Source organism: Musa acuminata, chromosome BXJ2-7 (genome assembly GCF_036884655.1).
Source record: "Musa acuminata AAA Group cultivar baxijiao chromosome BXJ2-7, Cavendish_Baxijiao_AAA, whole genome shotgun sequence".
Classification (NCBI taxonomy): Eukaryota; Viridiplantae; Streptophyta; class Magnoliopsida; order Zingiberales; family Musaceae; genus Musa; species Musa acuminata.
Genome location: NC_088344.1, coordinates 22,238,735 through 22,259,567, shown reverse-complemented (window position 1 = coordinate 22,259,567; position 20,833 = coordinate 22,238,735). Strand labels below are relative to the sequence as shown.

Genomic DNA, 20,833 nt, shown 5'->3' with positions numbered 1-20,833 from the left:
TGCTTTTGCCGAGAGAGTAGAAGATTCGTCTCTATTTCTCTTTAGCCCAACGAAGCTGTCGCCGGTGACCGTGTCTGTCGCGGCCTCCGAGGTGGTCTCAACCGTTTTGATGGTGGTGCCGCCGGAGTAGGCACAATGCGAGCTTCTCTTGACGTGACAGAGAACTCGTCTCTCGAAGCCGCCGGACGAACACATTTCGAACTCGTACATCGTCCACCCGGAGTTCTTCCGCCGACCATCGTTGAAAGAAAGGCAGCTCTTTCGCCCGACCACCATCTCGCGCCCGCCGACCATGGACTTAACGGTTTCTTGCTTTTTGTACAGAGTCCAAGAACCGCTGCCGGCCTTTCGATCGACGCGCGAGCCGCCGCTGTTCTTGGGCTTGCGCTCCGCAAAGAAATAGCCCTCCTGCCGATCGCTGCCGAGAAGATTCCACGGCTCGGTGCCGTAGACGTCCGCGAAGGCGACAGCGCGGCCAGGGAGCGGTGCGCCGGCGACCCAGTTGGCGAGGTAGTCAACCAAGAGTTCCTCCGCCGTGGGAAGGAACCTGTAGCCGCTCGGTACGAGGTCGATGGGCTCCATGGATGGACGACCAAAGACGGTTTCTTGACTAGGGGAGGAGAGGAAATCAACGAGGAGGAGAATGGAGCAGAGGAGAGGCGAGAGGCGCAGGGGCGAGAAGACGGAGTGAGAGTGGGAGAGGCGTGCGATATATATATGTAGGCAATGGGCGCGCAGAGTGATTCTTGAAGCGTGTTTCCTGTTCTGGATTCCGAATCCCCAAATTAATTATATTTATAAGATTTTAGCGTCGTATTATATATTTAATTTGACATTAACTTTCGCACGTGCTCATCTTCTTTGTGGCTCCAAATCCACCGAGCCCTTCGCCCCGTTCGATCTGTCTCTGCTCGGGAACGGAGGTGAGCATTTTGTCCGAAACACCTCATTTTTCAGCGTAATGCATGGATTTTAGGGCTGATTTTGAGTTTTCTTCGATCGATTTCAGGTTGGTTCGATGATCGCGAAGACGGAGGAGGTATGTGAGCTGCTTCCTCCAGTATTGCCTTGTGGTTTGAGGGTGGGAGCTGACGGAACCAATCAGAGGGACGAGGAGGGTGATCATTTGCCCCTGTATGCCAACGAGGTCCTTCGCATGTTGATTTCGATCTGGAACGCATTGATCCATCGAAAATCCAAATGCATATTGTTTTGAATCCGAGGCCTATAATGACGTGCGCGTACATAATAATCTCTCGGTCCTTCGCGACCCGGCGACGCAACCGGGAATCCAAAGACGCGGAGGAGGAGGAATAGAGAGCGCGATGGGTCTGCAGGTGATGAGAACAACATCGCCACTTGATTTCTGATCCTCTTTTCCTGTTGTTGTGTTCTATTTTGCTAATTTTTCCCTTTTTTTTGGGGATGTGGTGACCTAATCTTAGAGCTCTGACTGTGCGTGTATGTTAGTCATAATGATCTTATTTTGCTTAGAACATCTGCAGTTCTTTGGCTGGTTATTCTTCGATTTGAACCTTTCAAGCTGTTGTATGGAGCCATATGCTGACATTCATGTAGTTTCATGGATCTGGAGAGCATGAATGCATGAGGCCCCTTTCTCAGTTAAGATCAGAGGCTTCCTTGATCATTTGGTGAAGGGTTGATTTAGTAGTTAGTGTCTGATCGATTTGTACAGTGATTAGCTTCTTGAGACTAGAAAGAATCTTTATGTCACCCCCTTTATTTTCTTTGTCGATATTGTTGGTTGAGTCCTTTTGAACTCTTCCATGGCCTAAGCCTCATAATGAAGGCAAGAACATGGCGATGGAAGGATAGGTAAGATGCATTGATCATATTACATGATGCAGAAGTGCGTCAGAAATGATCCGTTTGACTTTTGATGGGCCAAGAGACGTCTGATATTGAGTATTTTGTTGACCATAACTATAGATCTCACTCTTAAATTCTATCACAATTTGGAAAGTGTAGCTAAAATTGTAGCTATGTGAAATTTGAAGCATCAGGGACTTTTGTTTTTAATTTTGGGTGATTAGTAGTCTTTGATTTGTATTTGTGAATGGAAATGATTTGTATTTTATAATTAGATCGGGGTTGCTTTGACAATTTCTTATAAGTAGAGTTGATCTTTTTAGATGATAAATTATATATCTTTCCTTGCAAAAGCTTGAAGAAGCCATATCGTGAAGGATGGAGTTTTAGTGTTCAGTCTGGTGAACGAGATTGATTTCACAAAGACCAGAGGAAGCTTGCGTCTGTTTAAAATCGTGCAATACACTAGAGATGCATGTTTTGAAAATCTATACATATGATGGATCAAAGACATGGTTAAAAATCTAGTGAGCTTCAGAGACAATCTTCCAACACTCTAGATGCTTGGTAAACAAACTTGTATGGATCTGTATAACTCTTTGCCTCACCCTCAAAGATATGCATTCATTACCTTTAACATGGAGAGCTTATTTTGAAGCTACTTCAAAAATCTATTTGATAATGTTTCAATGTCTATTATCAGTTCTTCTACTTGTGTACCTGTTGGTAGATCTCATGCGCTCCTAATCTAGTTTTGGTTCTTGTAAGTAATACAATTTCTGATGTACTCTACAAGAACTCTAATAACATTTATTGGTCCGATTCGAAGTTGCATATCTGTATGCATAAGAGAAACTCGAATTTAGATTCTTTTCATCAATTTATATTTCATTGGGATTATAATTATAGTTGGAGCATCTTTGCAAGAGCATCCATCATCATTCAATTTTAAACTTTGGTATCCAATGAAAAATAGAGACATAATTTCATTTTTGTTATATTTATCGGTATCTTAATTTTATCAGATACAGCGAGGCTTAAACTCTTCACATATTTGTGAATAATTACTACAATGAGGAAGAAAAACCATAACGACTGAAATTAGTGGCCCTAAAGTAATAAATATAATTGCTAGAATCTGCCATCAATTTTCCTCAGTTGATGTTCATGTTATGTGTGCATGTGTGCACACATGAGAAGAAATAACTTTTCCTAAATGATACTCTATTGCACACTTATTTTTGGACGGGAAAGAAAAAACATTTCTCAGAAGAGGAAATGAAAAAAAAAAAAAAAGAAGTCTTGGTCTTCTGCTCACCATTTCTTCCAAATAGTTGAATTGAAAAGATGGGCTTATGTTTTGTGTTATTGTTATTAATTATCATTTCTTCTTATTTATGTCATTGAGGCTGTTCGGTCATTCATTTTTTTTTCCAGTTTTACTCCGCAGATGACATTTGTTATAAGTAGTCTATAAGTATTAAGATTGTTTCTTTATCTGCTTCCTAGTTTCTGATTTATGTTTATAAGTGTTTGCTTCTAAGAATCTGTCTTGATAGTATTGGTTATTGTGCCTCATAGTACATTCCGAGTCAATATTTTTCTTTTATCTACGAAAACTTAACTAGATGATGATATCTAATCTTTTGCAGGTCGATTTTGAAGAATATGCTGCAAAAGCTAAAACTTTACCTGTAAATACTACTAACAAGAGCAAATTGATCCTGTATGGGCTTTACTAGCAAGCAACTGTCGGACCTGTGAATACTAGTATGTGCTTCTTAATATATTCTGATTCGTGATTTTCACTCTTTGCCAAACAAAATTTTGACACTTTTATCTTTTGTCTCTTTGCAGGCTGACCTGGTATATTCAATATGAGGGATAGAACCAAATGGGAAGCTTGGAAGGCTGTTGAAGGTTTACAAAATCCACTTGACAAATCTTATATATATAAATATTAATAAATAAATATAACTTGTTGGACAAAATTTATTTCTTATTTAATATTAGTAAAATTGACAGGGGAGGAAGCCAAAGGAGGAGGCTATGAGTGACTACCTCACCAAGGTTAAACAGCTGCTCGAGGCAGCTGCTACTGTTGCTTATGCTACTTTGTCACACCTTGCTCTATGTAGTACCATGTAAGTTGTTACCTTCTATCTTGAACTTGAATCTTCTAGTGGATGTGTTAGTTATGGATTTCATCTCCTTTGTGTCTAACAATTGACACTATCTGAAATCTAATGCAGTATCTTATCATTTCATTAGTGTTTCATTCGAGTTAAGATGCAATGCGGATGTCAAGTTTTTAGGTCAGCAAAGCTAAGTGTGGGCATGTTGAATGAGCATTACCTGTAGCCCATATATTTAGTGAAGCTTCATTGATTGCCAGTAAGACTGTAAATTGTCTGTTAGGTTCTGTTCATTTTTCTCTTCAATACTACATGCTAGAGATCTTTTATCTTTGTTCAGTTTCTTCCCCGTAAAACCTAGGCGATCTGTGATAAAATTTTATTGGAAATTTAATAGTGATGAGTGTATATAACCTTGAAATGAAAAGGAGGCTTTTTATAGTTGTCTTCCTATAGTCTGATTATTTAGTGTAACAGTCCTGGTAGAAAAATCCTGTATATTTTATCCGATCTTTTGCTATGACTTTTGGGCTTCTTTCTACATCCAAATTTGTATAGAATGTGTTTTGTGAAAGGCATGGATAGTTGTAATGCAGACATTGATCGAGTGTTTTATCTTTCAGTATGCCATCCGACATTTATTTGCTTATGGTCTCTTAAAAATCTGTGTCAAGCATAGTATTGGTTTTGATCACGTTGGCCTCAAAACTGTGATTGTTTTCTCTAATAGACTCGATTGCTCAAAAGGAACTTTGCTTTATGGAGTTAATTAGGCAAGACATTCTTTTTTAGAAGAAAATGGTCAGTCTGATTCCAACAAACAAGATTTTCTTTTTGCTTTTTCCATTAGATTCTCGTTTGCTACCTCCAAATAATGTAGCTTACAATTCTGTTTTCTTATTTGCAACTCAAGCCTTTTGCCTTCCTTTTCTTCCATATCAACTACAGGAACGCAATGAATTTTGGGTTCTCAAATTTGTAATTTCATCAACTCTCTATTGAACTCAAGTTTGAATTCGTGACATACTCTCTGAATGAGGTGGATTATTTTGTGTGTAACATGCATAGAGATTCCAGTAAATGCTAGTTCTTAGATCATGGCATGATTTCTATTCAACTCAAGCTTGAAATGACATGCATAACTGATCTGGGAAGAACCGCAAACAAAGATAATTTCTGATGGTAACTGGGATAAGTAGTAGATAGTAGAAAATTTTTCAATGAAACTATTCTGATGACAGCAGCAAAATGATTGTCACGCCAAAAATTTGATGAGGTCATAAGTCATTTGAATTGGATTCTTGGTTTTGTCTTCATTTATATCCTCTGCCAATGCCTCTCTTTTTTTGCTGCAACTTCAAGTATTTTGGTTTTGTGGCTGCTGCATGGCTGACTGCAGCCGGAATTTGTCTCATACACATGGTTAAATCATCAAGAACAATTTTAGTCAAACTGTGTTCTTACCTTCTTTTTGTTTGAATTCAAACTCCTTTTTTAAGTATCTTGGTAACTGGGATAAGTAGTATATGGTAGAAAATTTTTCAATGAAACTATTCTGATGACGACAGCAAAATGATTGTTACAGTCAAAATTTTGATGAAGTCATGAAGTCATTGCAATTGGATTCTTGGTTGTCTTCATTTATAACCTTTGCCAATGCCTGTGTATTTTTGTTGCAACTTCAAGCATTATGATTTTGTTGCTGCTGCATGGTTGACTGCAGTAGGAATTTGTCTCATACACATGGGTAAATCATCAAGAACAATTTTAGTCAAACTGTGTTCTTACCTTCTTTTTGTTTGAATCTAAACTCCTTTTTTAAGTATCTTGGTAACTGGGATAAGTAGTATATGGTAGAAAATTTTTCAATGAAACTATTCTGATGACGGCAGCAAAATGATTGTTACAGTCAAAATTTTGATGAAGTCATGAAGTCATTGCAATTGGATTCTTGGTTGTCTTCATTTATAACCTTTGCCAATGCCTGTGTATTTTTGCTGCAACTTCAAGCATTATGATTTTGTTGCTGCTGCATGGTTGACTGCAGTAGGAATTTGTCTCATACATATGGTTAAATCATCAAGAACAATTTTAGTCAAACTGTGTTCTTACCTTCTTTTTGTTTGAATCCAAACTCCTTTTTTAAGTATCTTGGTAACTGGTATAAGTAGTATATGGTAGAAAATTTTTCAATGAAACTATTCTGATGACGGTAGAAAAATGATTGTTACAGTCAAAATTTTGATGAAGTCATGAAGTCATTGCAATTGGATTCTTGGTTGTCTTCATTTATAACCTTTGCCAATGCCTGTGTATTTTTGCTGCAACTTCAAGCATTATGATTTTGTTGCTGCTGCATGGTTGACTGCAGTAGGAATTTGTCTCATACACATGTTGAAAGCATCAAGAACAAATTTAGTCAAACTGTGTTCTTACCTTTTTTATTTGTTTGAATCCAAACTCTCTTTTTCAAGTATCTTGCCTTCTTGATCACCTCTCTGGATGCTGATGAGCTTAAACTCTGCAATAAGAATAATTTGGCTTGGCTAAGTTTAAATGCTTGAGGAGAGGGAAAAACTCAAAATATCTTTCTTTTTCTTCTATTTTGCTTTATTTCTACATCACTAGTGCCACATGATGAAGGAGATGACTTTTTGTTCTTCCTATTTGATACTTCTGTCCCTGAATTCTTTCTACATCTCTAGTGCGACATGATTACTTTAATAGAGCTTGGTTTCCTCGCAATGCTCATATAGATACTTGCCTATTGACAACTTCAACTAGAAATGCTTGTCTGGTCGGTTGTACCTAAATGCTTCGAATTTTTTATTGTACTAACCTTGTTTGTGCTGAAATTTAGAAGGATAAATTTATTGACTTTCTAAATAGTAATAAAAACACAGATATACCTGGAGAAATATATATATATATTCAAGTGTTTAATGATCCATTTTAACTGACCTTTTGCTTTTAAAAATGTCAGGGCGTCCTCGATATCGAAGTAAAGATCATACAGGACTAGGATCCTAAAAGAAAGCAGGGCACCATGACTTCTTTGCCAGATCATGTTATAATTCATGCCTCAAAGGAGGAAGAGGAGTTACATTCCAAAAGAATTTGAATGCTACAACCTTTGCAAAAGGAATTAGGATTACATTTCTTCTTCATAAGCTTCCGGCATGTAACAAGACAAAGTTCTTCTGATTTATGCGCTTGAACTAGTCATAGATTAACATGAAGGAAGATTGGGAGTCCTTGGGCCCATATCTTAGTTTGTTCCAATCTTCTCAGGAGTGTTATTTGTTCTTATCATTTGTTTTGAAAACCGACGTGGTTACTCCCACAAATTTTTACTGTTTTGTAGACTTAATATTAATTATTTGAATTCGTATGTAACTTCCAAAGCTGGAATAGTAGACTCAGATTGGTTGTTTAAATTTATTCAAAATTCTGAATATGTAATTTAGATGTAATTTGACAATTTTTTTGAGTCGTAAGATGAATGGTATGTTCTTCTATCTCAATTGTCTTGTAGTTCTTAACGGTGGCTTATCAGGACTAGTTGTTGATACTATGATATTCATCTAATGAATTTAACATGATGCAGATTTCTGGAGAGAATGCATTTCCTACTATGATATGTGTGTTTAATCTTTTGCATATCAGTTAGAATTTTTTTGGCCATTGTCAATTGCTTCAAACCTTGGAATTTTTTTATCGATTCAGTGATAAAAGGTTTGGTTTTCGATAGTATCGATTCAGTGATTAAAGGTTTTTAACGATGGATTGACTTGCAGCTTTGTTATTTGTTTCTGTTGTTGTTGTGGACTTCACTCGGAAACAAAAAAGTTGGAACATGTTTCCAAAAGATGATTGATCAAATTTGCTGCCTTGCCTCTGATACCAGTCGTCCAAACCAGCAAAGTCTGTGGTTGAGAGAACCTGTTGATATCATATGATCACTCTTTCTCTTCGAACTTGACGAAACAACATTGGTACCATTTCTTATAGATGCCATCATATTAAGGAAACAACAAACAAAACATGAGATGAAAATTGAACTTTGTTATGGCCAATATTTACAAGAACATAAAATTTTCTTTCCCTTCCAATGTTATGATATACATGAACAAACATCATTTTCCGTATAAGTTTTCATACAAGCAAGCTACATATCCAACCACCAGGTCATAGTCGAATCAATAGGGAAGTCGTCATTATCATCTATGATCTCCGTCTGCTCACACCCAACAATGTCGATCGATGACGACGACGAAGCCGCTGCGACCGTGGTTGAATCAGTGTTGGTGCCAAACATCGCTGAGGCTGGAATCGTGTCATCGGACATCAACAAGGCATGGACCTGTTCCAGGCTCGCGAAGAAGTCATCGTCGGTGCTATACATCTGCTCACACGCAACCAAGTCTATCAACGACGATGAGGAGGAAACATCTGCGACCGTGGTCGAATCAATCCGCGTGTCATCGGACATCGAGAGAAGATCGACAAGGGCTGGCGGTGAGGCCTTCGGGATGGTAGTCGTGGCTGTGTCGGTGTCATCCGACATCGGCAAGGCTTCAAGCTCTCCGGCGAAGAACGCATCGTCGGTGCAGTTCTGCACACCGCCAAGATCGACCGACGACGAAGATGAAGCCAAGAATGCTTCCAGTTCTTCCGTAGTTATCGGGAGCTCACCTCCACCAACGTCCATTGATGATGGAGAGGCGGCTGCGACTCCGGCTTCGTTCGGTGCAACGGAGTCGACAGAGGAAAGATGACTCTCCGGGGGTGGGGGTGTCACAGCAGGAGCCAATGAGGGATGTTGCACCACCGCGGTTGGAGGTGGTGAGACGTCGGATTGCACCACCGCGGTTGGAGGTGGTGAGACGTCGGATTGCACCACCGCGGTTGGATGTGGTGAGACGTCCGACTGCAATGCTCTGCCGGGATGTGCAACCAACCCCCAGCATGGCTTCTTTGAGAGAGTCGATGCTTTTGCCGAGAGAGTAGAAGATTCGTCTCTATTTCTCTTTAGCCCAACGAAGCTGTCGCCGGTGACCGTGTCTGTCGCGGCCTCCGAGGTGGTCTCAACTGTTTTGATGGTGGTGCCGCCGGAGTAGGCACAATGCGAGCTTCTCTTGACGTGACAGAGAACTCGTCTCTCGAAGCCGCCGGACGAACACATTTCGAACTCGTACATCGTCCACCCGGAGTTCTTCCGCCGACCATCGTTGAAAGAAAGGCAGCTCTTTCGCCCGACCACCATCTCGCGCCCGCCGACCATGGACTTAACGGTTTCTTGCTTTTTGTACAGAGTCCAAGAACCGCTGCCGGCCTTTCGATCGACGCGCGAGCCGCCGCTGTTCTTGGGCTTGCGCTCCGCAAAGAAATAGCCCTCCTGGCGATCGCTGCCTAGAAGATTCCACGGCTCGGTGCCGTAGACGTCCGCGAAGGCGACAGCGCGGCCAGGGAGGGGTGCGCCGGCGACCCAGTTGGCGAGGTAGTCAACCAAGAGTTCCTCCGCCGTGGGAAGGAACCTGTAGCCGCTCGGTACGAGGTCGATGGGCTCCATGGATGGACGACCAAAGACGGTTTCTTGACTAGGAGAGGAGAGGAAATCAACGAGGAGGAGAATGGAGCAGAGGAGAGGCGAGGGCGAGAAGACGGAGTGAGAGTGGGAGAGGCGTGCGATATATGTATATATATATATATATATATATGTAGGCAACCGGCGCGCAGAGTGATTCTTGAATCGAATCCACGTAAGCGTGTTTCCTGTTCTGGATTCCGAATCCCCAAATTAATTATATTTATAAGATTTTAGCGTCGTATTATATATTTAATTTGAAATTAACTTTCGCACGTGCTCATCTTCTTTGTGTCTCCAAATCCACCGAGCCCTTCTCCCCGTTCGATCTGTCTCTGCTCGGGAACGGAGGTGAGCATTTTGTCGAAACACCTCATTTTTCAGCGTAATGCATGGATTTTAGGGCTGATTTTGAGTTTTCTTCGATCGATTTCAGGTTGGTTCGATGATCGCGAAGACGGAGGAGGTATGTGAGCTGCTTCCTCCAGTATTGCCTTGTGGTTTGAGGGTGGGAGCTGACGGAACCAATCAGAGGGACGAGGAGGGTGATCATTTGCCCCTGTATGCCAACGAGGTCCGTCGCATGTTGATTTCGATCTGGAACGCATTGATCCATCGAAAATCCAAATGCATATTGTTTTGAATCCGAGGCCTATAATGACGTGCGCGTACATAATAATCTCTCCGTCCTTCGCGACCCGGCGACGCAACCGGGAATCCAAAAACGCGGAGGAGGAGGAATAGAGAGCGCGATGGGTCTGCAGGTAACGAGAACAACATCGCCACGTGATTTCTGATCCTCTTTTCCTGTTGTTGTGTTCTATTTTGCTAATTTTTCCCATTTTTTTGGGGATATGGTGACCTAATCTTAGAGCTCTGACTGTGCGTGTATGTTAGTCATAATGATCTTATTTTGCTTAGAACATCTGCAGTTCTTTGGCTGGTTATTCTTCGATTTGAACCTTTCAAGCTGTTGTTTGGAGCCATATGCTCACATTCATGTAGTTTCATGGATCTGGAGAGCATGAATGCATGAGGCCCCTTTCTCAGTTAAGATCGGATGCTTCCTTGATCATTTGGTGAATGGTTGATTTAGTAGTTAGTGTCTGATCGATTTGTACAGTGATTATCTTCTTGAGACTAGAAAGAATCTTTATGTGTCACCCCCTTTATTTTCTTTGTCGATATTGTTGGTTGAGTCCTTTTGAACTCTTCCATGGCCTAAGCCTCATAATGAAGGCAAGAACATAGTGATGGAAGGATAGGTAAGAAGCATGGATCATATTACATGATGCAGAACTGCATCAGAAATGATCCGCTTGACTTTTGATGGGCCAAGAGACGTCTGATATTGAGTATTTTGTTGACCATAACTATAGATCTCACTGTTAAATTCTATCACAATTTGGAATGTGTAGCTAAAATTTTAGCTATGTGAAATTTGAAGCATCAGGGACTTTTGTTTTTAATTTTGGGTGATTAGTAGTCTTTGATTTGTATTTGTGAATGGAAATGATTTGTATTTTATAATTAGATCGGGGTTGCTTTGACATTTTCTTATAAGTAGAGTTGATCTTTTTAGATGGTAAATTATATATCTATCCTTGCAAAAGCTTGAAGAAGCCATATCGTGAAGGATGGAGTTTTAGTGTTCAGTCTGGTGAACGAGATTGATTTCACAAAGACCAGATTGAAATAGGGACATAATTTCATTTTTGTTATATTTATTGGTATCTTAATTTTATCAGATACAGCGAGGCTTAAACTCTTCACATGTTTGTGAATAATTGCTACAATGAGGAAGAAAAACCATAACGACTGAAATTAGTGGCCCTAAAGTAATAAATATAATTGCTAGAATCTGCTATCAATTTCCCTCCGTCGATGTTCATCTTATGTGTGCATGTGTGCACACATGAGAAGAAACAACTTTTCCTAAATGATACTCTATTGCACACTTATTTTTGGACGGGAAAGAAAAAATATTTCTCAGAAGAGGAAAAGAAAAAAAATAAAAGAAGTCTTGGTCTTCTGCTCCCCATTTCTTCCAAATAGTTGAATTGAAAACAAGGGCTTATATTTTGTGTTATTGTTATTAATTATCATTTCTTCTTATTTATGTCATTGAGACTGTTCCGTCAATCATTTTTTTCAGTTTTACTTAGCATATGGCCTTTGTTATAAGTAGTCTATAAGTATTAAGATTGTAGTTTTATTTGCTTCCTAGTTTCTGATTTATGTTTATAAGAGTTTGCTTCTAAGAATCTGTCTTGATGGTATTGGTTATTGTGCCTCATAGTACATTCTGAGTCAATATGTTTCTTTATCTTCGAAAACTTACTTAACTGGATGATGATAATCTAATCTTTTGCAGGAAGATTTTGAAGAATATGTTGCAAAAGCTAAAACTTTACCTGTAAATACTACTAAGAAGTGCAAATTGTTCCTGTATGGGCTTTACTAGCAAGCAACCGTCGAACCAGTGAATACTAGTACGTGCTCCTTAATATCTTCTGATTCATTATTTTCATTCTTTGCCAAACAAAATTTTGACACTTTTATCTTTTGTCTCTTTGCAGGCTGACCTGGTATATTCAATATGAGGGATAGAGCCAACTGGGAAGCTTGGAAGGCTGTTGAAGGTTTACAAAATCCAATTGACAAATCTTATATATATAAATATAAATAAATATATATAACTTGTTAGACAAAATTCATTTCTTATTTAATATTAGTAAAATTGACAGGGGAGGAAGCCAAAGGAGGAGGCTATGAGTGACTACCTCACCAAAGTTAAACAGCTGCTCGAGGCAGCTGCTACTGTTGCTTATGCTACTTTATCACATCTTGCTCTATGTAGTACCATGTAAGCTGTTACCTTCTATCTTGAACTTGAATCATCTAGTGGATGTGTTAGTTATGGATTTCATCTCCTTTGTGTCTTAATAATTGACACTATATGAAATCTAATGCAGTATCTTATCATTTCATTAGTGTTTCATTCTAGTTAAGATGCTTGTGGATGTCAAGTTTTTAGGTCAGCAAAGCTAAGTGTGGGCATGTTGAATGAGCATTACCTGCAGCCCATATATTTAGTGAAGCTTCATTGATTCCCAGTAAGACTGTCAATTGTCTGTTAGGTTCTGTTCATTTTTCTCTTCAGTACTACATGCTAGAGATCTTTTATCTTCGTTCAGTTTCTTCCCCTTAAAACCTAGGTGGAAAACAAACTTGTATGGATCTGTATAACTCTTTGCCTCACCCTCAAAGTTATACATTACCTTTAACATGGAGAGCTTATTTTGAACCTGCTTCAAAAATCCATTTGATAATGTTTCAATGTCTATTATCAGTTCTTCTACTTGTGTACCTGTTGGTAGATCTCATGCGCTCCTAATCTAGTTTTGGTTCTTGTAAGTAATACAATTTCTGTTGTACCCTACAAGAACACTAATAACATTTATTGGTCCGATTCGAAGTTGCATATCTGTATGCATAAGAGAAACTCGAATTTAGATTCTTTTCATCATCCAAATTTGTATAGAATGTGTTTTGTGAAAGGCATGGATAGTTGTAATGTAGACCAGTGATTTAAAAAGCGTAGGCGCCAAAAGATGCCATGGTCAAAAAACGACCGTGGCGCTAGGCCCTCGCCCCAGCAAAGTGAGGCACTAAAATATAAAAATATATAATATAATTAATAAATATAATTATTTAAAATTTTAAATAAAAATATACTTTTAAATTAATCTAATAAATACAAATACTATTACTAGTATGCAGTTAACAGTGTACTGTTAACAGTATACTATCGAAGAGTGTAAGGGAAGAGTCAGAAGACCGAGGGTGTTGACTGAGAAGAGCGGGAGCGGCAGATGCGAGCAACGACAGTGGCAGCAGCAACGGGAGCGGCAAGCGGCGACAGTGGCACCGGCAGCAGCGAGCAGCAGGAGCGGGAGCGGCAAGCGGCGACGATGGCACCAGTAGCAACGAGCAGCAGGAGCGAAAGCGGCGAGCGGAGACAGTGGCAATGGTAGCAGCGAGTGGCGGCAGCAGCAGCGAGAGCGAGAGCGGCGAGCGGAGACAGTGGCAATAGTAGCAGCGGCAACGGGAGCGGGAGTGGCGAGTGGCGACAGTGAGAGCGGCAACGGTAGTAACGAGCAGCGGCAGCAGCAACGAGAGCAGCAGCGGCAATGAGCAGCGGCGGCAGTAGCATGAACGGCAAGCAGGGTTAGGGTTGGGGAAGTCGCGCTAATATTGGTGCTTTAGTTGGTTCGATTGAACCAACAAAAGCACCGGAGACCGAACCAGACCTTAAACGCTGGTTTGGTCACCTGGTTTAACCCAGGCGCTCGCCCGAAGCATCCGGCGCCTGGGCTCGGGCGAGCGCCTAGGCGGCGCCTCTTTGAAGCACGCCACCTGGAAATGAATTGAGACGATTGGGCCTCGCATCGCCTCGCCCGAGTGCCTAGGAGAGCGCCCGAGCGCCTTTTAAATCACTAATGCAGACATTGATCGAGTGTTTTATCTTTCAGTATGCCATCCGACATTTATTTGCTTATGGTCTCTTAAAAATCTGTGTCGAGCATAGTATTTGTTTTGATCACGTTCTCTAATAGACTCGATTGCTCAAAAAGAATTTTGCTTTATGGAGTTAATTAGGCAAGACATTCTTTTTTAGAAGAAAATGATCATTCTGATTCCAACAAACAAGATTTTCATTTTTCCTTTTTCCATTAGATTCTCGTTTGTTACCTCCAAATAATGTAGCTTACAATTCTGTTTTCCTATTTGCAACTCAAGCCTTTTGCCTTCCTTTTCTTCCATATCAACTACAGGAACGCAATGAATTTTGGGTTCTCAAATTTGTAATTTCATCAACTCTCTATTGAACTCAAGTTTGAATTCGTGGCATACTCTCTGAATGAGGTGGATTATTGTGTGTGTAACATGCATTGAGATTCCAGTAAATGCTAGTTCTTAGATCATGGTTTGATTCTGTTCAACTCAAGCTTGAAATGACATGCATAACTGATCTTGGAAGAACAGCAAACAAAGATAATTTCTAATGGTAACTGGGATAAGTAGTAGATAGTAGAAATTTTTTCAATGAAACTATTCTGATTGAAGCAGCAAAATGATTGTTACAGTCAAAATTTTGATGAAGTCATTAAGTCATTGTAATTGGATTCTTGGTTTTGTCTTCATTTATAACCTTTGCCAATGCCTGTGTTTTTTTGCTGCAACTTCAAGCATTATGATTTTGTTGCTACTGCATGGTTGACTGCAGTAGGAATTTGTCTCATACACATGTTGAAAGCATCAAGAACAATTTTAGTCAAACTGTGTTCTTACATTTCTTTTTTTTGTTAGAATCCAAATTCTCTTTTTCAAGTATCTTGCCTTCTTGATCACCCCTCTCGATGCTGATGAGCTTAAACTCTACAATAAGAATAATTTGGCTTGGCTAAGTTTAAATGCTTGAGGAGAGGGAAAAACTCAAAATATCTTTCTTTTTCTTCTATTTTGCTTTATTTCTACATCTCAAGTGCCACATGATAAAGGAGATGACTTTTTGTTCGTCCTATTTGATACTTCTGTCCCTGTCCCTGAATTCTTTCTACATCTCTATTGCGGTATGATTACTTTCATAGAGTTTGGTTTCCTCGCAATGCTCATATAGATACTTGCCTATTGACAACTTCAACTAGAAATGCTTGTTTGGTAGGTTGTACCTAAATGCTTCGAATTTTTTATTGTACTAACCTTGTTTGTGCTAAAATTTAGATGGATGAATTTATTGACTTTCTAAATAGTAATAAAAACACAGATATACCTGGAGAAATATATATATATATATATATATATATATATATATATTTTAACTGACCTTTTGCTTTTAAAAATGTCAGGGCGTCCTCGATATCGAAATAAAGATCATGCAGGACTAGGATCCTAAAAGAAAGCAGGGCACCATGACTCCTTTGCCAGATCATGTTATAATTCATGCCTCAAAGGAGGAAGAGGAGTTACATTCCAAAAGAATTTGAATGCTACAACCTTTGCAAAAGGAATTAGGATTACATTTCTTCTTCATAAGCTTCCGGCATGTAACAAGACAAAGTTCTTCTGATTTATGCACTTGAACTAGTCATAGATTAACATGAAGGAAGATTGGGAGTCCTTGGGCCCATATCTTAGTTTGTTCCAATCTTCTCAGGAGTGTTATTTGTTCTTATCATTTGTTTTGAAAACCGACGTGGTTACTCCCACAAATTTTTACTATTTTGTAGACTTGATATTAATTATTTGAATTTGTATGTAACTTCCAAAGCTGGAATAGTAGACTCAGATTGGTTGTTTAAATTCATTCAAAATTCTGAATATGTAATTTAGATGTAATTTGATAATTTTTTCGGGTCGTATGATGAATGGTATGTTCTTCTATCTCAATTGTCTTGTATTTCTTAACGGTGGCTTATCAGGACTAGTTGTTGATACTAGATGAATTTAACATGATGCAGATGTTGTTCTCGCTCACTATTGAAATCACATTTCTGGAGAGAATGCATTTCCTACTATGATATGTGTGTTTAATCTTTTGCATATCAGTTAGAATATTTTTGGGCATTGTCAATTGCTTCAAACCATGGAATTTTTTTATCGATTCAGTGATTAAAGGTTTGGTTTTCGATAGTATCGATTCAGTGATTAAAGGTTTTTAACGATGGATTGACTTGCAGCAGCTTTGTTATTTGTTTCTGTTGTTGTTGTGGACTTCACTCGGAAACAAAAAAGTTGGAACATGTTTCCAAAAGATGATTGATCAAATTTGCTGCCTTGCCTCTGATACCAGTCGTCCAAACCAGCAAAGTCTGAGGTTGAGAGAACCTGTTGATATCATATGATCACTCTTTCTCTTTGAACTTGACGAAACAACATTGATACCATTTCTTATAGATGCCATCATATTAAGGAAACAACAAACAAAACATGAGATGAAAATTGAACTTTGTTATGGCCATCATATTATTTACAAGAACATAAAATTTTCTTTCCCTACCATTGTTATGATATACATGAACAAACATCATTTTCCGTATAAGCTTTCATACAAGCAAGCTACGGATCCAACCACCAGGTCATAGTCGAATCAATAGGGGTGTCATCGGACTTCATGAGTGCTTCAATCCTTTGCAGGAAGTCGTCATTATCATCTATGATCTCCGTCTGCTCACACTCAACAATGTCGATCGATGATGACGACGAAGCCGCTGCGACCGTGGTTGAATCAGTGTTGGTGCCAAACATCACCGAGGCTGGAATCGTGTCATCGGACATCAAGGAGGCATGGATCTGTTCCAGGCTCGCGAAGAAGTCATCGTCGGTGCTGTACATCTGCTCACACGCAACCAAGTCTGTCGACGATGATGAGGAGGAAACATCTGCGACCGTGGTCGAATCAATCCGAGTGTCATCGGGCATCGAGAGAAGATCGACAAGGCCTGGCGGTGAGGCCTTCGGGATGGTAGTCGTGGCTGTGTCGGTGTCATCCGACATCAGCAAGGCTTCAACCTCTCTGGCGAAGAACGCATCGTCGGTGCAGTTCTGCTCACCGCCAAGATCGACCGACGACGAAGACGAAGCCAAGAATGCTTCCAGTTCTTCCGTAGTTATCGGGAGCTCACCTCCACCAACGTCCGTAGATGATGGAGAGGCGGCTGCGACTCCGGCTTCGTTCGGTGCAACGGAGTCGACCGAGGAAAGATGAGTCTCCGGGGGTGTCACAGCAGGAGCCAACGAGGAATGTTGCACCGCCGCGGTTGGATGTGGCGAGACGTCGGACTGCAATGCTCTGCTGGGATGTGCAACCAACTCCCAGCATGGCTTCTTTGAGAGAGTCGATGCTTTTGCCGAGAGAGTAGAAGATTCGTCTCTATTTCTCTTTAGCCCAACGAAGCTGTCGCCGGTGACCGTGTCTGTCGCGGCCTTCGAGGTGGTCTCAACCGTTTTGATGGTGGTGCCGCCGGAGTAGGCACAATGCGAGCTTCTCTTGACGTGACAGAGAACTCGTCTCTCGAAGCCGCCGGACGAACACATTTCGAACTCGTACATCGTCCACCCGGAGTTCTTCCGCCGACCATCGTTGAAAGAAAGGCAGCTCTTTCGCCCGACCACCATCTCGCGCCCGCCGACCATGGACTTAACGGTTTCTTGCTTTTTGTACAGAGTCCAAGAACCGCTGCCGGCCTTTCGATCGACGCGCGAGCCGCCGCTGTTCTTGGGCTTGCGCTCCGCAAAGAAATAGCCCTCCTGGCGATCGCTGCCTAGAAGATTCCACGGCTCGGTGCCGTAGACGTCCGCGAAGGCGACAGCGCGGCCAGGGAGGGGTGCGCCGGCGACCCAGTTGGCGAGGTAGTCAACCAAGAGTTCCTCCGCCGTGGATAGGAACCTGTAGCCGCTCGGTACGAGGTCGATGGGCTCCATGGATGGACGACCAAAGACGGTTTCTTGACTAGGAGAGGAGAGGAAATCAACGAGGAGGTGAATGGAGCAGAGGAGAGGCGAGGGCGAGAAGACGGAGTGAGAGTGGGAGAGGCGTGCGATATATGTATATATATATATATATATGTAGGCAACGGGCGCGCAGAGTGATTCTTGAATCGAATCCACGTAAGCGTGTTTCCTGTTCTGGATTCCGAATCCCCAAATTAATTATATTTATAAGATTTTAGCGTCGTATTATATATTTAATTTGAAATTAACTTCCGCACATGCTCATCTTCTTTGTGTCTCCAAATCCACCGAGCCCTTCGCCCAGTTCGATCTGTCTCTGCTCGGGAACGGAGATGAGCATTTTGTCCGAAACACCTCATTTTTCAGCGTAATGCATGGATTTTAGGGCTGATTTTGAGTTTTCTTCGATCGATTTCAGGTTGGTTCGATGATCGCGAAGACGGAGGAGGTATGTGAGCTGCTTCCTCCAGTATTGCCTTGTGGTTTGAGGGTGGGAGCTGACGGAACCAATCAGAGGGACGAGGAGGGTGATCATTTGCCCCTGTATGCCAACGAGGTCCGTCGCATGTTGATTTCCTTTCCATTCTTGCCACATTGTCGCTTTGGGCTTTACTCATAGTTTGTCATTTAGGTTCGTATTTGGTGTAGCAACATATGAGTAGCAAAAATGATAAGTAGAAGTAATCAGATCCTATGAACTAGCAGACTGGATTGAAGCAGAATGATCTTTGACAATGGTTACTTGACATCCATGGAGCATCTTATCAACGTTCTCGGTTGGGACTCCCACCGCCGAGTATCAACCACAGTGAAACAAAATTTTGGACAAGTTTCTCTACAATAAAAGATAAGATGCTGAAACACAGTGACAAGCTTGAAATTTTGATTACAGCCTTTTAGCATACACCTCAAGGGTTTTTAAAAGCAGCAAATACTTCAAGACTGAGTAGAGTTATCAGCAGAAAACATAGGATGGATGGACCACAGCAACACTCACCAATAAGATAGCAGCAGCATAGGACAACAATCTACTGAGAGGATAAAGTAGCACAAAACAATAGCAAGTGATCTCCATTTCACAAATCAAATAAATGTAGCTGATTCATTTTGTGATCTCATCTTGTTTATGCGGATCTATTGATGAATCTTATCTTCTTTCATTTTAATTTGCCTTGTTTAAGAACCTATTCTGGGAAATGATTGTCCTTTTCAAGACCAGTGGGTGTATTTTCCCTTTTTCTCCCTGATAACAAAAAAAAAAAAAAGCGGGAAAACTTTTTACTTTTTAATTTCTTGAGAGGATTGAGTTTTTCTTCCAAAGTATACTCCTTAGGTGAATTGGTATTTTTTTATTTCCTGTTAAACAAGTATGAGAATTTAATTACCTCCACGCTATATTAAACTTTTTGATTGAGGATAATAATTTTCACTCAAATGTTTAACAAATTCTTGCTGAAGGGTTTTGGCAATAAAAACTTTTGTTGGTAAGATCAATTTTGGTGATGGCAAGATCGGTGATGGAAAATATATATATATTTTTTGCTATATCTTAACAAATAATCAGAAAATAATATTTATTTTTTTCCCCAAATCTCTGAAGTCATCTGGTAATATTTTGCAAGCATATGAATACCATATACCATGACATAAACATTAAGGAGTCCACTATTCTGAGCATGTGAAAAATAACAGCAATTGGTGTTTAGCTAATATTCATAGTAATGAAAACTTGCAAAGAATGCAAGAAGCTCTAGAAATGAGTTTACCTTAGCAGCAACAACATTAAAATAAAGGTGAAGGTGATTTGAAGTTTGTTTTACAACTTCATTTCATGGAAACTCTCCAAATACGTTTCACAAATCCTAGTTCGTCTTCCACATAAAAGCTCAATATAAGAAAAGAGCAAATAGGATACATGCTAAGATATAGAACAATATGTAGAATGGATGATCCAATCATGGATCACAGTATCATGTTGATCGGTGGTATTGGCCCATGAACAGTCCGGTATAGTCGGTATCGATGTACCATATGTCTGAAGTACATCCCAATTTTTTTTTTTAAAGCCAAAAGATGATTGGAATTCACAAAAGATAATTTTTAAGTATTTAATCTTAATTAATGATAACATATTATATTTAAATAAGAATATAGTGTATATGAGGCATGAAAGAATAGGAATAACAGGTTCTAAGGACGAGAAAGTGAATTTATCTTTTTATTACCACCAATTTGACCCTAAGTATCCCTAATTTAGTTCTAAATGTAAGAGAAAGAACCTAGTTGAGACTAAACATAAGAGAATGACCGTAATCACGTTTAATCTTTGTACAAAATGATGATATAACATAGAAAAAAGGTAAATGCTATCTCAAATTAGAGTGAAATTCCATCATATCCTGAGTTTGCATCCCTCCTTTATTTAAATCAATATCTTGATTACTACTAATCACCAATCATAAATTTTCACAAAGAAAAGTGTGAGAAAGAGTAAGAAAGCGAATGAGAGTAATACTGAGTTAAAAGGGGGACACATGAGGATTTAAAGTTCCAAAAGAGGCCTCAATGGTTAATTTGAGTATTCGGGTTCCACTTGAGCCGATTTGGATTGGTATCGATCAAATTTCGATCGATACAACATGAGTTTCGAAGGTACCGAGCAACATATTATCCATACTTGTCTGACACCTCGCCTGATTCTTACATACCATCTGAAACGAGCTTATCACTTTCCATTCAGTGGGCAGACCAGTATGTACAGCTC

The 20,833-nt window shown here is 40.0% G+C and overlaps 2 long non-coding RNA genes across 2 annotated transcripts; both read left to right on the top strand.

Annotated features, from left to right (window-relative positions):
* The first annotated feature begins 488 nt into the window (after positions 1-488).
* LOC135617345 (uncharacterized) lies at positions 489-7,361 on the top strand. Its single transcript, XR_010488692.1, has 4 exons — positions 489-1,337; positions 3,483-3,600; positions 3,688-3,974; positions 6,949-7,361. It is a non-coding gene; the product is annotated as an uncharacterized LOC135617345 (long non-coding RNA).
* A 2,625-nt stretch (positions 7,362-9,986) lies between these two features.
* Positions 9,987-15,963, top strand: LOC135617346 (uncharacterized). The gene is made up of 4 exons (XR_010488693.1): positions 9,987-10,316; positions 11,927-12,044; positions 12,132-12,418; positions 15,465-15,963. It is a non-coding gene; the product is annotated as an uncharacterized LOC135617346 (long non-coding RNA).
* Positions 15,964-20,833: the final 4,870 nt, after the last annotated feature.